Consider the following 15,451-nt stretch of genomic DNA (forward strand, 5'->3'; position numbering starts at 1 on the left):
GGCTAGATGATAGATGATAGATTGTTTGAGGGGTTGTTCTTCACAAGCCTTTTGCGTGGTAGCATCGAGTATCAAACCTCTATTATTGAAAGAATAAATGTATTTGATATGCAGGGTTTATTATTATTTAAAATATAATGGTGATTGGCAACGTTTCGGGCAGTACCCTTTTTCTAGCCTGTAAAAAACAATATACACAATGTAAAAACAACAAGAACAAACAAACAATTTACAAGTATTATAAAATTCTACAAACTTTGTTGGATAGAGATCTAATTCTTTTATTACCTTTATAATTCATTTTAAGTTATTTCCCAACTTATTTGTTGGATGTCATTGGGGTTATGATTTCAAATGATATTGGAGTTGTTACGTCAATAAAGATTTCTTCTTCTTGTTTGTTTTTGTTGGTCGGCTTATTTGAGATTGTTCAAAATAGTGGAGTAGAGCCGACCAACAAAAACAAACAAGAAGAAGAAATCTTTATTGACGTAACAACTCCAATATCATTTGAAATCATAACCCCAATGACATCCAACAAATAAGTTGGGAAATAACTTAAAATGAATTATAAAGGTAATAAAAGAATTAGATCTCTATCCAACAAAGTTTGTAGAATTTTATAATACTTGTAAATTGTTTGTTTGTTCTTGTTGTTTTTACATTGTGTATATTGTTTTTTACAGGCTAGAAAAAGGGTACTGCCCGAAACGTTGCCAATCACCATTATATTTTAAATAATAATAAACCCTGCATATCAAATACATTTATTCTTTCATAAATCACACAGGGTAAATACTTATCATTCGATACCTCTATTATTAATACTCAATGGTGATAGCTAGCTATGAAGAGGCGTTCAGTCATATAGTAATGAGCGATATTTCACGTGAATAAATCTCAGATATTTCAAAATCACAGTTCCTCAACAGAAAAAAACACGTACCTAATATCAAGATCACAGTTTCAGAGATCTTCATCCTACTGGCCCAGCCAAACTCTTTAGGTTCGGTAATTCAAAGTTTCATTAATACGAAAAAATTTTCAGAATCAAAAAGCAAACAATCCAGAAATGAGTCAGGGTTATCCTATACAGGGTGAGTCTTCAACTTGTACAAGTATTTTAAGCGTAGATTCTTGAAGTCAAAAGAAACACTTTTTTCCTATACCATTGTTTCCGATTCGGCTGTGATAAGAAGATATAGCCAGTTTAAGTTTTCATAATAAGCTGTTCCACCCCTGGAAAAACAAAATTACCTTCAGAATAACCAGCTAAATCTGTGATACTATACATCTGTGGATCTTTTACACAGAGTTGTATTCAGCCAAAGTACCCGATTCTTCAAATTTCACGGATGTAATTTTTGAACATCAATTACTCAAAAACGGCGGATTATATAGAAAATGGGAGAATGATTTTATTTCACAAAACGTTAAAATATTCATTATCTAGCGTCCATCTTGCTTTCAAGAGTTGAGTTCTTTGAATTTTTAGTATTTTTATGGTACGTAATGGTCATAATGAGAAAACTGTAAGACGTGGGTGATATATCTTGTGTTCGAAAAAAATTCATCAAATAAATTAAAAACTACGAGGAGGTATTGATATCTAGTTAGCCTAGACCAGTTCCAGGCATAAAAACTATATTGCGTTACCATCGCAACGAACAATAACTCATTAGAAGTGTCACTGTCAAGTTTGAGGTCAAAACAGTAAACCAGAGTTACGCAATAAATTAAAAGAAAGATGTCCACCGAAATTGTGAGAATCGAAAAATTGGAGTATCGAGCCATCATCAAGTACATGTATTTAAAAGGGTTAAGAGGTAAGCAGATTTACGAAGATTTGCTTAATACCCTTGGTGATCAATGTCCTTCGTATACGACCGTGAAAAATTGGACTGCAAGTTTCAAAAGGGGTAAATTTTCCATTGAAGGTGAAGACCAATTTCTTTGTCAGTCCTCGAAAATATCGATGCAGTTCATGATATGATTTTAGCAGACCGTTGAATCGAGCTAAAACGGATATCTGAAGCATTGAATATCTCATACGAAAGCGTTCATCATATGGTTCACGTCCATTTGGACATGAGAAAAATTGATGCAAAATGGATCCCCAAATGTTTGAATGTTGACCAAAAGCGTGCAAGGGTAGAAGCATCGATCTGTGCTCGATTTGAAAACAATGTAGACTTCTAAAACCGAATTGTTACTATGGATTAGACTTGGGTACATTTCTACGATCCAGAAACAAAGCAACAATCGATGGAATGGCGACACTCTGGTTTTCCAAGACCTAAGAAGTTTCGAGTCCAAAAATCTGCTGGAAAAGTTCTTGCTTCAGTTTTTTGGGATTGCTGTGGGGTAATCATGATTGATTTTTTGGATAAGGGTAGAACAATAACCGGAGATTACTATTCGACATCAGTGACCACTCTACGGAAAAAAAATTGAAGAGAAAAGACGCGGAAAGCTATCCAAAGGTGTTTTGTTTTTGCAGGACAACGCCCCTGCATACAGATCTCATGTTGCCATGCAAAAAATTCGTGATTGAATTACTAGGACACCCTCCTTATTCACCAGATTTGGCTCCAACCGACTATCATCTCTTTCCCCTACTGAAAAAAAGAGAATCTACTATATCTATTTTTCATATTTTCTCGTATAATGTACCTACCGTTTTCGAGTCATTTGATGTACCAAAAATAAAATGTAAATTAAAAAATTGGGTACTTGGGCTGAATACAACTCTGTTCGGAACACACACAGTGTGTGTATTGTCATAGATTCAACTAGTTATTCTGAAGGTTATTCTATTTTTCCAGATTTGGCAGAACTCATTGTGAAAACTTAAAATGGCTATATCTTTTATCAGAAGGGTATCGGAAAAAATGATATAAGAAGAAAGGGTATTTTCTGACCTCAAGAATCTACTGTTAAAATATTAGTTCGAGTCAAAGACTCACCCTGTAGGGAGCAGGGAGTCACTAAAATTGGCTGAAAAAAAATTACACACTTTTCACTAGGATCAAATTCTTTCACCCCTGCAATCGTTTTGCTACCACAATAGTATAGTGATGCATTATTACCTTCACTCGCCTTATTCCCACACCAAATCGTCCTTTGTCTAATCTGGTAAAATCACGTTCGCCTCGGTCAAAACCAAGATTCTAACGAAATTCCAATACTTTCTCTCGTCCAAGAAGATTTATATCTAAATAACGGCACTCAGATATCATCTGCCCAGTAGGTGTTCCCCATACCAAAAAACTCTTTAACTCTTTAACTAAACACATATACAATTTAACATGATGAAACGCCGCTCATACCGACGAGGATGACCGGTTTGTGTGAGAGATGGTACCCACGTCTTCTTGTCGAATTATTAATGGCAGCTATTCGTCAATCAAACTGAAAACTGCGTTGTTACATTAATTTTCGAAATGTACGTAATTGGCCGAGGAGTATTTCTTCACGAAATTTATACGTGAGCGGCCTCGTTTATGGTTAATTCTTTTGTCTTTTTTTTTCGTGCAGCATGATGATGCTATATACAGATAATACGAACTCATAAGTCACATTTGATTGAGTCGAGCTTTTGGAACAAAAACTACCAATTATGGTTGGGAAGAGACGCTGCTAAAACGAAGTGGATTTGGAAGATTAGATGGTAGAAAGAAAAAAAGGTTCTATGATGTATGCACTTTCAGCGGTGGGGAAAGCGTCTGCAGGTTCACGGAGATGTAAGAAAAAAATCATCAGGTGAACATACTCGAGCGTGTCAGATTTTCGTACAGGTGGTTAATCTCGGTGTAGCAGACGTGTTGATCCATTAATCTGACACTAATCAAGGGGAGTTTTCTTAATCTGACAGTTAAGGCATTTTTTTGAAATATCTCCCTTCCTGTACCTCTAATCGTTTTTGTATTCATTATGAAAGTTGTAGATAATAAAAATTTTTACAACTTTTGTCTGAAGAAATTTTCCATACCCCTAACAGTTTTCGAGCTAGATAAGGGCGAGGAGCTTAGCCTCTCATGCGAAATGCCAAGGTCAATGTAGAAACCCAGTCTAATGTACATTCGTTGCATTTATCTCAAAAAAGTTCGAACGTATTATAGAAAAAAATGCTTCGGGAAAAATTTATAGAAAATGTAATGCTCTACAACTTTTATAATGAATGCGAAAACAATTGGAAGCCCAGCAGAGGAGATGATTCAGAAAAACTTTTATTGATTCGGCTTGCTCAAACTGTCTGATTATATTTTTTTCGTTGGTTTTAAATGATAAGCTTCAAATTTAAAAAAAAGCCACCGCGTTCAAGAATGTACACGTGACATTTTTTTTACAAGTTTGGCGACCTCTCACACATTTACGTCTGGCTTAAAATTGTCAGATTGAGAGAATATATACTATTCATCACGTAATTAACCACATACAGTCCCTGGCCATATTATTAGACGCATTGATTAGATGCAAAATCTCAATATTGAATTATTAAATTGAATGTATATGTTACATATACTTTATCTGTAAATGGTTTTCACATATAATATATCATATTCAATAAAAAATATAGATTCATTGATGATTAAACATGAAATTCTAATATTTTGCTGAGCCACCCTGTGTAGCTATGAGAGCTTCATACTATCAATGCAGAACTGTTCGGTTTGTTGCATTCGAGGATAATGATTTCATATGTGGATTATCGAAATGATGTCCGAACCTGCAGAATGCAAGACGTCCACTGGAAGACATAGTACTGATTCATACTCAAGTACTAATACTACAACATCAAATATAAATGCCAAATAGAACAATTTAATGAGAGTCGTAGATAAAACTGACATTCTGTGGAAATGAAATTCAAATATTCTGCTTTTTCCTCGGGCAATACCAGTAAATATAAAAAAAAATACTCAGTGCGTCTAATAAACTGGCCAGGGACTGTATATCTTAATCTGACACCCTCGAGTAGGTACAATGATCTTTTTTCACTATTCTGACAGGCTGTCCTAGACAATTTCCCCTATATACCGGTCTAATTTTTGGTAGAGGTACTCTACGGGGTCCAAAGTATCTCCCATGGTAAATTCATGTAAGGAACTCTGACTTTCCATTCTATACAACATCAGGAAAGAAATTCACTCAGCTATCTTCGAACTGATATCTGATGACAGCATTTCCATAACAACCAAACTCCAGAGAAGCTGAAAAATCCGAACAATCCACGATTGATTGAGTGGTTGCTCATACTGTTAGGGTTGAGAAACTCCCTGGGCAGAATATCCTCTCCATCAAATCCATTCGTCAATCCATCCTATCCGATAAATATCTTCTACCTGCTCGTAAACGCTACCAGCCGTATATAATTGCTCTGGGAGTAATTTTTCACGAAATCTTCGAGCATACACGTATGACTGAGTGAGCGGCCGAGAACAAGAGATTAATTTTTTTTTTCTCTGAGATGCGCTCGACGCGGTCCGCTAATCGTTTGTAAAGTGATGTGCTCTGACCTGACACCTGCTGCGCTGAGCTGGCTTAACCTTTTCTTGCTCGGTCTCTACCCGTAGACGAATAACAATCCGAAAGCTTTATAAAATACGAGTTGAATGGTCGGAGTCAAAGGGCACACTTTTCATCTCGTCAAAAATCGCCTGGAGAAAAAATCAACGAATTGAACCTTTTTTTCGAGATCAAATTCTCAATTCACCTTCCTATGCAATAATTTAATCTTTGAAAATAACATCCCTTACTTGCTTTGGAAGTTTTTGATTACCTACTACTCCAAGCCAAAATATAATACGCATAAGAAATGCAAACTGCGCAAATTGAACTTAAATTGTGAACCAAAGTTTGCGCCACTAGAAATATTAAACTGCACATTGTCAGATTAAGAGAATATATACTTTTCAACATTTAATTAACCACATATCTGACACGCTCGAGTATGTACAATGATCGTTTTTTTTTCTATTCTGTCAGGCTATATACAGGTCTAATTTTTGGTAGAGGTACTCTACAGGGTCCAAGGTATGTCCCCTTATATTAATCTGACACGCTGAAGTAAATCCCGAACTTCCCTTTTCGGCTCCCCAACTAATAGGTGTACACCTATACTATCATGAAGCAATAAATATGCTCATTACTAGTCGAATCATATTACCCCTTGGCAAAAATTTCTTATTATACCAGTATGTAAAATCAAAACTGCTCCGATAAAAGATATGATGAAAGCTAATGTTTTAAACGTCAGATTTCTCAGTCAGATTCATTAACTAATTCTTCGGATGATTGTTGTTGAGCTCATCAATTGATCACTGAAGCTTACAAAACGACTAATGCGTTTTATTTTTATATTGCTAGAAAAACTCCTCATTGTTGTGAAAACCCATCACGGATAGCAACGGTCTTCAAAGAGTTCTAAAAATTCCGCCTCCAAGGATTGTTTGGATTCCTTTCCATCTAAATTGTCCCGTATGCAGAACAACAATCAACTTTCTAACTCTGAAATATATTCATATAAACATTATGATAATGGATAACTTTATAATAACACATAAAAGCTCACTCGAGGGAAAATAGCGAGTGTAAACCTACGTGTCTGCACCATCTATCTACTCTTTCTTACTGCTGGCGTCATCCTAGACAGAGAAAAGTCCTACAATTCGATTAGATTTCACTATAACTGACTCTCTCACGGCTATCTTGGGACCCTGTTGCGCCTCTATCTTATTATTACTGACCATCTCGTTTTGTTCGTTTTCTTTTAATCAACTTTAATATCTACTACAAATAAGAAATCAACTACCAGTTAATGCCCACGCTTCGCGCAACTGTCTTGTATAAAGATACAGGATGTTCGTTTATCGATCGCGAGTAAAAATTGGCATTCCTTTTACTTTCTATGGATATGCAGGAAGTTCATTATTATGTTTTCATTTTTTTTTTTCAGTGTACATCGATTGAGAGTAATTAATTTTGTATTGGACTCATTTTTTGATGGTTCCTGCATTCGTTACCCAACTGAAAATGATTGAAGGAAAAAATATTCCACTGAGCATCAGAATTTCACTAGAAATCACTGAAATCTTTTAATTTTTGAATATATTGAAGAAATAGCAAGTGGGACTAAGTGAATTGAAGTTTTTTCAGATCATAATTCGATATATCGTAGATTCGGTTGACTTGGGACGATTTTGAAATTCAACTTGTTATATTTCAAAAACGGTGAACTATTTCCATGTGAGAAAGAGGTTCAAATGTGCTAAATGACTCAGAATATTGATAAGGATATTATACCATGCTTCAGAATTCGGATATAAATTTAAAAAAAATAAAATATACTTGTCCCAGGTTACCCATCGAGGTGGGAGGCTTGGGACACAAGTTGAAATCCTTTGATTTCTCAACTCTCAAATGAAATAGGTGACTTGAGACGGTGTATAGTTTTGAAAAATTAGTACTATTAGTAGTTCCTGTCAATTCAAACGCTCTGATCCCGGCAAACTCAACAGTAATTAATTGTTAAACTTACCGAAAAGACGCTACACAATCTTTATGAAGAAATGCAGAATCCTCCCAGAATAAATTTCAATCGATATCACAATCTTATAAGTTTGTCCCTTCACTCATCATAAATGGTAAGAAACAAAGAAATCTGCAAGGGGGTAATTGTCCCAAGTTACAAGACTGTCTCAAGTCACCCGAATCTACCGGTAACAATGATATTCTGAATGCTCATGACCGAATTATCGATTGAAAAGGGATTGATGTTCATCAGTCAATCAAGCGTTGATTCCTCGATCAAGATTTGTGAAATCGGCGGTGAGTTTTTCAATTCATGGCTTCTTGTAGTTTGACATTTTTCAAATATTGGATTGATGTGGTCGATACTTGATGAGAATCCATAATTTAACTTAGAACAGGTTAAATGATTGTCAAAAAAATGAGTTTTTTAACCAAGTCATGTGTTTTAGTTTACCTTTACCCGCCTGAAGATTTGTTTTATGTTCAACATTTCATTCAAAATTCATTATTTCGATATGATGATGATAAGTTTCAGTGCATGGAAGAGTATGATGTAGCTTCCATTATTTGCAGAATACCAACATCCTCCATATATGTATAAGAATGCGTGGCTCAGTTGATGCGTAACCTTTGGAGGTGAGAATAGGTTCGCCTTTACTGCGGTCTTTAATCTTAGTCATAATGTCTGTAATTCTTGTCCTGTAAGTCTTGCATACACTTTATATGCATGCACAGGTAGTTTGAAGCTGCGTTTCTTCCGTGAAAGTATCTTGCCTATTCTGAAATAATCCCAAGATAAATTACTAGATTATTACTTCGACTAGCACGTTGTTATTGTCTGCGCGATTAAAAATTTCGTTGTTGTGTTCAATAGGACGAGCATTTATAGCAACATATCATCTTCAATTTTAAACACACGACGGCTGACGTTTACCGAGTTTCGTAAGAAGCGGTGAACGGCTAAAATGGGTACGGTAAACCCCCGGGGAGATGATTTCGCTTACCATTGTGACCAGTGGCTCACGTGTAGGTGCAGCTTCTTCACAGAAGAGACAATATTCACTCAGAATTTCCAAGAATTCCATAGATTCAAGCTTTCTCTGACATTTTTCAGTATTTTATAGGGAATTTATACTCTGTAACTCCAACAGAGCTTTTTTGTGCTATATTTCGGAGAAATAATAAGGATTGTCTCCTCTCTTGTCAACCAGTTGATTCTCGACTTATACCCAAATGATACGACCCCTAAAAAAGCATGTTCACCGTCCCCCTGACAGATTCCACATATTTACGACCTAATATCTAGTGATGCCCCACATCGATTTCGGGAATCCAATTCGGACGAAATCGCGGTAGAGCAAAGGTCCATCTGTGTTGTCGCATAAACTCACAATGTATCTGGTCATGCGACCGGATAATCAGATCAATCTGCTTCAATTTTGAATGATCCCTGGAAATGGACGGAGTGAGTTCTGCGTTATGCCATGTGGGCGCTACGTTGTTGCCAATTGCTACAGTTTTCTCATGTACAGTTTTTCGAGGTTCTGTGTTCGATAAATATTCCTTCATCGCCAGATTGAATTTGTTATTTCAGCGAACGAAGGGGTGATTGAAAGTAGAATACAAATCATTCAGGATTGAAGATATTTCTGAATCGAGCCCTGAGGAACTCCCATGTTCAGACGTAGATGACCCTGGCCCTATAAGATCTGCTTCTGAGGACTGAAAAACTCTCTATCCATACACCAAAATTCTCAAGAGAAACATAGAAAGCTTGGTTCAAGAGGCAATCAAAATCTGTCGATAAGCCATAGCGTCTGAAATATGCACCTATAAGCAAGAGTTTCAGGGAACGAGGAAACTGAAAAAGTAAAACCCTGGCAGAATTCTCTAAGAATAAAATCCTCCAAAAAGTTCTTGATATCATTAAGTGTGAGTTACATCTCCTTACTGGCTTTCTTATTGGACACGATCTCTCCAAGAAGCACTTAATGAGAAACTGAAGAGGAAGAAGAAAACTCATATTCTACTGGTTACAGTATGCCTCAACATTGCAAGTCAAGGGTGATTTGGACAAGAAACTTAAAGAGAAGAGGACATGACTCTCTTGAAACATTCCTAGAAGCTGGATTTTATTGGAGTTTGGAACTGACAGTGGAGCTGTAGATGGCACGGTGAAGAAAACAGACCTGATGGAGGTTGCAGTGCACTGTAGATTCTAGATTTCAAAGGAGTTTGCGTTGCACCTAAGATCTATTGTGCCACCCTGGGAAGTGAACCCTCTACACATCGAGACACTGGCTGTTTACTTATCCACTCAGGAGTGTCTTAAAATGAACCTTAAAGGGGCGCATATCTAAATCACCATGTACAACCAGGTCACGCTAAGATCCCTGGAATTACACTGCCAGGGATCTCTGTTGACATGGGAGTACAGTAATACCATAAAGCAACTGGCCAGAGGCAATAAAATGACGCTACTAAGGATACCAGGGCACTGTAGTGTTGAGGGAAATGAAAGAGCCGATGATTTTACAAAAAGAGCATCAAGGTTGAAACCTTCTGGACCTTAGACATTTTGTGGGCTTGAAAAAGACCAATCTAAGGCAGCGATCCAACAATGGGAGTTGAACAACAGAATAACCCTCTGGAGAAACACTCCTGGACTTACTCAGTCAAAGAAATTCGTGATGATTTCACCGACCAACACAGAAAACTGCTGAATCTGTCAAGAGCTGAGCTTCGGGTGATGGTGGGGCTGTTGACGGGGCACTGTCGGTTCATATATCATTTGAAGCTTTCGGAAAACTAAATCTCTTTACTTAGTATAAGTGTGTACTAACAGTGTGAAAGATAGTCTTCAGATTGCCCATTAGTTTGCCTGCTTGTACTGCCGCTTAAAGTTCAATTCAATAAAGAAGACTTTCAATCTTAGATCACAATCACAATACCACATCGACGATCCAAAAGACCCAATTCACATTGTGGCAACGTTGCAGGACTACAGTGGCCGCCTCCTCTTCATCGGTTTTATAATGCATCTTACTTATTCATTGCACACAATCGCGTCAATAATTAATGAGCCTAGGGGTCAGTCGGGCTCCGAACCTTTTTAAAGGACCCTACTTTATCGGCCTTCCCGGCAAATAGCTTGTTTTTGTTTGATAACTTTATTTGATGGCTTTTTTACTCCGCTACCACGCGGGGCAGGCTACATAAATTTAAAATTACGCCGAGATGGGGTAAGAGAGAGAGATGAGATAAGTAGTATACGGTTAATCTAATTGTAATTTTGATGGCTCGAAGGTTTGCACCCCTGTTGAGTGGTGGGTGGGTGATTGAAAGTGAAAGGGATGGGATCCTTGAGGTCATAAACCACTATTTGAGAAAATACTCTTTTCGGTCGAATCAAGAGTGTTTCCATAAAATTCAGAGCCTCAGGTCCAACTTCAATATTGGTACTTCTGTTTTGAATCTAGAGGAATAGGAACTCGTGAAGAAATGAGAAAGAATGATGGTATAGCTGGATTTCTTAGCTTGAGATCTAGTGAATGGAAATTGATTTCTGGTGATTCCTAAGCAAGATAACGTCTGAAACAGATGGTCACTGCCGTAATAAATTTTCATTCTGTTTAACATTATTCCCAACCTAATCCGACAACACCATAAATATCGTAATATGCGATATGCTGAAACAATTACGAAACAGATTATTCATGACAAATGTTCAAGATAGCACCTGTTGAACGTTCGATGCTAATACCTAGAGCTTTTTTGTAACTGCTGAATATTCCGTTTCAGCAATCTGTAATCAATTCCTTTCGATTCATAAAATAGGAATCTGTGGAAATGTCACGTCCTCCAAAAATAATCCTTTATTTTCTCTCATCACTGTTAATGCTAGCTTTGGAATGATTATAATGGGATTAGCTTCAGGAATTGTTTCTGCCGTATTTTATATTGAATATTTCAAAGCACTGTTTACGATTGTGTGGAGTGATTTGGACTTTCTATTATTTTTTTCAACCATCCCGACTGATGAATCGGTGATAGAAATTTGATTTTGTTGTTATAATATAACTACTAATCATCCCTCAAAACGAAAACGGGTTAAGGTTCCTAGCTATCCAGTGATAAAATCACTTCAAATTTGGTCCCAAGATGGGAAGTTATCATGATGATTACAAAACTGTGTAAACAAAACCAAGAGCATCTTCAAAAATAAAAGTTTGAACCAAAAAAAATTCTATTTCGACTGCAAGCCAAATCTCAAAAACTTCATTCCCATATATAGCGTGTAAAAGCTATTCTCTCTCTAGAGCATCTTGGAATATCATCTAGAGCGTTGGAATAAAATTTACGACATTTTAAACTTTTTTGAGTTGAGGAGAGAGATGAAAATCGAATGGAGCCAAATCTAGTGAATGAGGGGAATGTTCAAGTAATTCAAACCCTAAATCACGAATTTTTTGCATGTCAACATGAGATTTGTGTGTAGGGGCGTTGTCCTGCAAAAACAAAATATCTTTGGATAGCTTTCCTCGTCTTTTCTCTTCAATTTTTTCCGTAGAGTGGTCAGTAATGTCGAATAGTAATCTCCGGTTGTTGTTCTACCCTTATCCAAAAAATGAATCATGGTTATTCCATGGCAATCCCAAAAAAACTGAAGCAAGAACTTTTCCAGCAGATTTTTGGACACGAAACTTCTTAGGTCTTGGAGAACCACAGTGTCGCCATACCAACGATTGTTGCTTTGTTTCTGAATCGTAGAAATGTACCCAAGTCTCATCCATAGTAACAATTCGGTTTAAGAAGCCTACATCGTTTCCAAATAGAGCACAGGTCGAACGCGATGCTTCTACCTTTGCACGCTTTTGGTCAACATTCAAACCCCAAAAAATTTGGGGATCCATTTTGCATCAATTTTTCTCATGTCCAAATTGACGTGAACTATATGATGAACGCGTTCGTATGAAATATTCAGTTCTTCAGATATCCGTTTTAGCCCAATTCGACGGTCTGATAAAATCATGTCATGAACTGCATCGATATTTTCGGGGACTGACACAGAAACTGGCCTTCCCGATCAGTCATCATCTTCAATGGAAAATTTGCCTCTTTTGAAGCTTGCAGTCCAATTTTTCACGGTCGCATACGAAGCACATTAATCTCCAAGGGTATTACATTATCTTCGTAAATCTGCTTACCTCTTAACCCTTTTAAATACAGGTACTTGCTGATGGCTCGATACTCCAATTTTTCGATTTTCACAATTTCGGTGGTCATCTTCTTTCATTTAATTCATTGCGTAACTCTGGTTTATTTTTTTGACCTCAGACTTCACACTGACACTACTAATGAGTTATTGTTCGTTGCTATGGTAACGGAAAATTTTTTTTATGCGTGGAACTTGGCTGACTAGATATCAATACATCCTCGTATGTTCGATACCGTCTGATATATTTGACACCGGGTTTCATAAAACTTTGATTGTCCGATCCACGATTTGAATATATTGAAGAAGTAGTAAATGAGACTAATTGAATGGAAGTATTAACATCATAATCTGATGCGAAAAGAATATTCTGAATGACGTCTATCCGTCAATCAAGCGTTGATTCCCTGATCAAGCTTTATGAAACCCGCGGTTAGAATATCAGGGTGACTTTTTCAATGAGCATCCAGCAATTCTGAATAGCACTTCCTGCTACTCAGTCTTCCCTTTTTTTCAATCACTTTCGGCATTTTTTGAAATATTAATTTTGACATGAATGACATTTCATGAAAGACAACCTCACTCCTTTCTAGTTACAAAAACTTGAGGGAATTATTTCATGGTCAGCCAAGTGCTTTTATAAAATTGAATGGAGTATACTATGTGTATTATTCCCCAATTTCTAATTTACGTTACAGTGCCCTGATGACATTTAAAATATGTCGAAAAGTCGGCTGAATTAAAAAGTGGTTCTTCGTCTCTCTCACTTTTGCAGTCACCCCCAAGATAATATTATCCAATCCCCTTCTATCCACAATTTCACTTTCGACGCGGAGGATCGAGGAAACAACCTTATGCAACGCGAACCAATTAAATCCAGTTGTTGCGCCCGCAATAAAAGTACTGATATTGTTTCCCTTAATAGGCTGCGTACCAGACGACCGCGATTCTCTCACGTATACCGTAACCGCAGACACACGTAGCACGTACGCTTAATGAGCACCGATCCGGGTACGCTCGGGGCCTAACAACCGGACAATACAAGATATACAGCGGTGTTTCGCGAAGATGGACAACGGGAAAAATCGTGGCTAGAGAATGCGCAACTTACGGTTAACCGAAGGTCCTGGAGAAAGTTTGTCACCATCAGTGAATGGGTAGATACAAAGGGAACCGTTAGTTGGAGGTCAGTTTCTATCCATGGGGAGCTTGAAGCAAAATGGGGAATTCTCCTCAATGGTTATCACAGCATATGCAAGTTTGAACTGAATAATTATGAGTTTCATTCATGAATTTTTCAAATGTACCGCGAAAACTATTCAAAATCATTTTTCAAATATGAGGTTTTAAAACTTAAATCGCTTCGTTTCTAGTTTACGATTTGGCAACAGCTCCTACTAGAAAATGAAAAGGACAAAGGCTTTTTTATAAAATAACAGCTGTTGATAAAGCGCGTACTCACTGGCAACCGGCCATAAAAATCCCATAAAATTTTACGACCTTCCTCGTTCGTCCTAGACTTCATAGAGAGCCATCTATGTCTATCTCATCAAGATAGGGTATTTGTTGCCCTTTATTATCAACGCATATTTCAGTCGATGTTGCCAACTTGTGCAATAGAAACGAAACGCTTTAAATTTCAAATATCCTTTTTTATTTAACATTTTTGAGTACTTAAATTAATTTGTTTGGGAAACGGTTGAAATAGTTAGAATTTCCGAGATTAAATCAGGTTTTGCAGCTCCACCTGATCTTCTGCATTGTCTCATAACTGGCAATATCGGCATTCTGTCCTTGAGGCTACCTTCGTAGATTATTCTTTACCTTTTAGAGCTTGCATTCAATAGGAAATGACTGAAAAGATCATTGTGTTCCATAATAGATTACTATATTCTTTGGAGACATTATACAAACCAAACTGCAATGCACGAAACTCGAGTTGCAGTTGGTTTAATTCAATTTGTTAGCTTTCCATTAAAAAACCTACAGAAGGTGCGTATGTTGTGTACATGTATGTAGGTTATTTTGCATTTAGAATTGATCAATTATTAAAGTGTGCATGCAAACCCCTAGTAGGAAATGATGTATTGCTCCTGACGATGTGTGAATTCATTACGCCAAATCACTGTTTAGCTTAGGTGCGCTAGTGTTAGTATTGATAATGGACCTAACTCTCTCGAAATCTATATCAGAGAATGCATACCGTAGATTCGGGTAACTTGGGACGATTGTTGAATTCAATTTGTCATATTTTCAAAACGGTGACCTATTTTTATCTGAAAAAGAGGTTCGAATATGCTTATTGACTCAGACTATTGATTAGGTTATATACCATGCTTCAGAATTCCGACAAAATTTACAATATAATATTAAATATACTTGCCCCAAGACACCCACCGATTTGGGAGGCTTGGAGCACAAGTTAAAATCTATTGATTTCTCAACTCTCAAATGGAATAGGTGACTTGGGACGGTGTTTCGAAAAATTAGAATTTGTGATTATATAATTCAAATTCGGTAAGGAAATTAAATGATAAACTTCTATTACAGCGAAAGTAAATATATTGCAACTCAAATGTAGAAAAACTAAACAAAACAAGGGAACTTTGATTTCTTTCATTCTTTGGTGATTTCTTTGTGGAAAAAACGTAAATAATACTATCCTACGTAAAATCGGCATATTTTCTGCTGCCAATGCGACTC

General features: G+C 36.8%; 1 protein-coding gene and 2 long non-coding RNA genes across 5 annotated transcripts in view; 2 read left to right on the forward strand and 1 right to left on the reverse strand.

The window, feature by feature from the left end:
* Positions 1-15,451, forward strand: part of LOC123309331 (transcription factor SOX-13) — a 345,241-nt gene that overhangs the window by 129,553 nt on the left and 200,237 nt on the right. The window lies entirely within an intron of this gene.
* Positions 103-436, reverse strand: LOC123309333. Its single transcript, XR_006537253.1, has 2 exons — positions 289-436; positions 103-178 (listed from the first exon to the last, which is right to left on the reverse strand). It is a non-coding gene; the product is annotated as an uncharacterized LOC123309333 (long non-coding RNA).
* LOC123309334 lies at positions 456-762 on the forward strand. The gene is made up of 2 exons (XR_006537254.1): positions 456-576; positions 687-762. It is a non-coding gene; the product is annotated as an uncharacterized LOC123309334 (long non-coding RNA).

Source organism: Coccinella septempunctata, chromosome 3 (assembly GCF_907165205.1).
Source record: "Coccinella septempunctata chromosome 3, icCocSept1.1, whole genome shotgun sequence".
NCBI lineage: Eukaryota > Metazoa > Arthropoda > Insecta > Coleoptera > Coccinellidae > Coccinella > Coccinella septempunctata.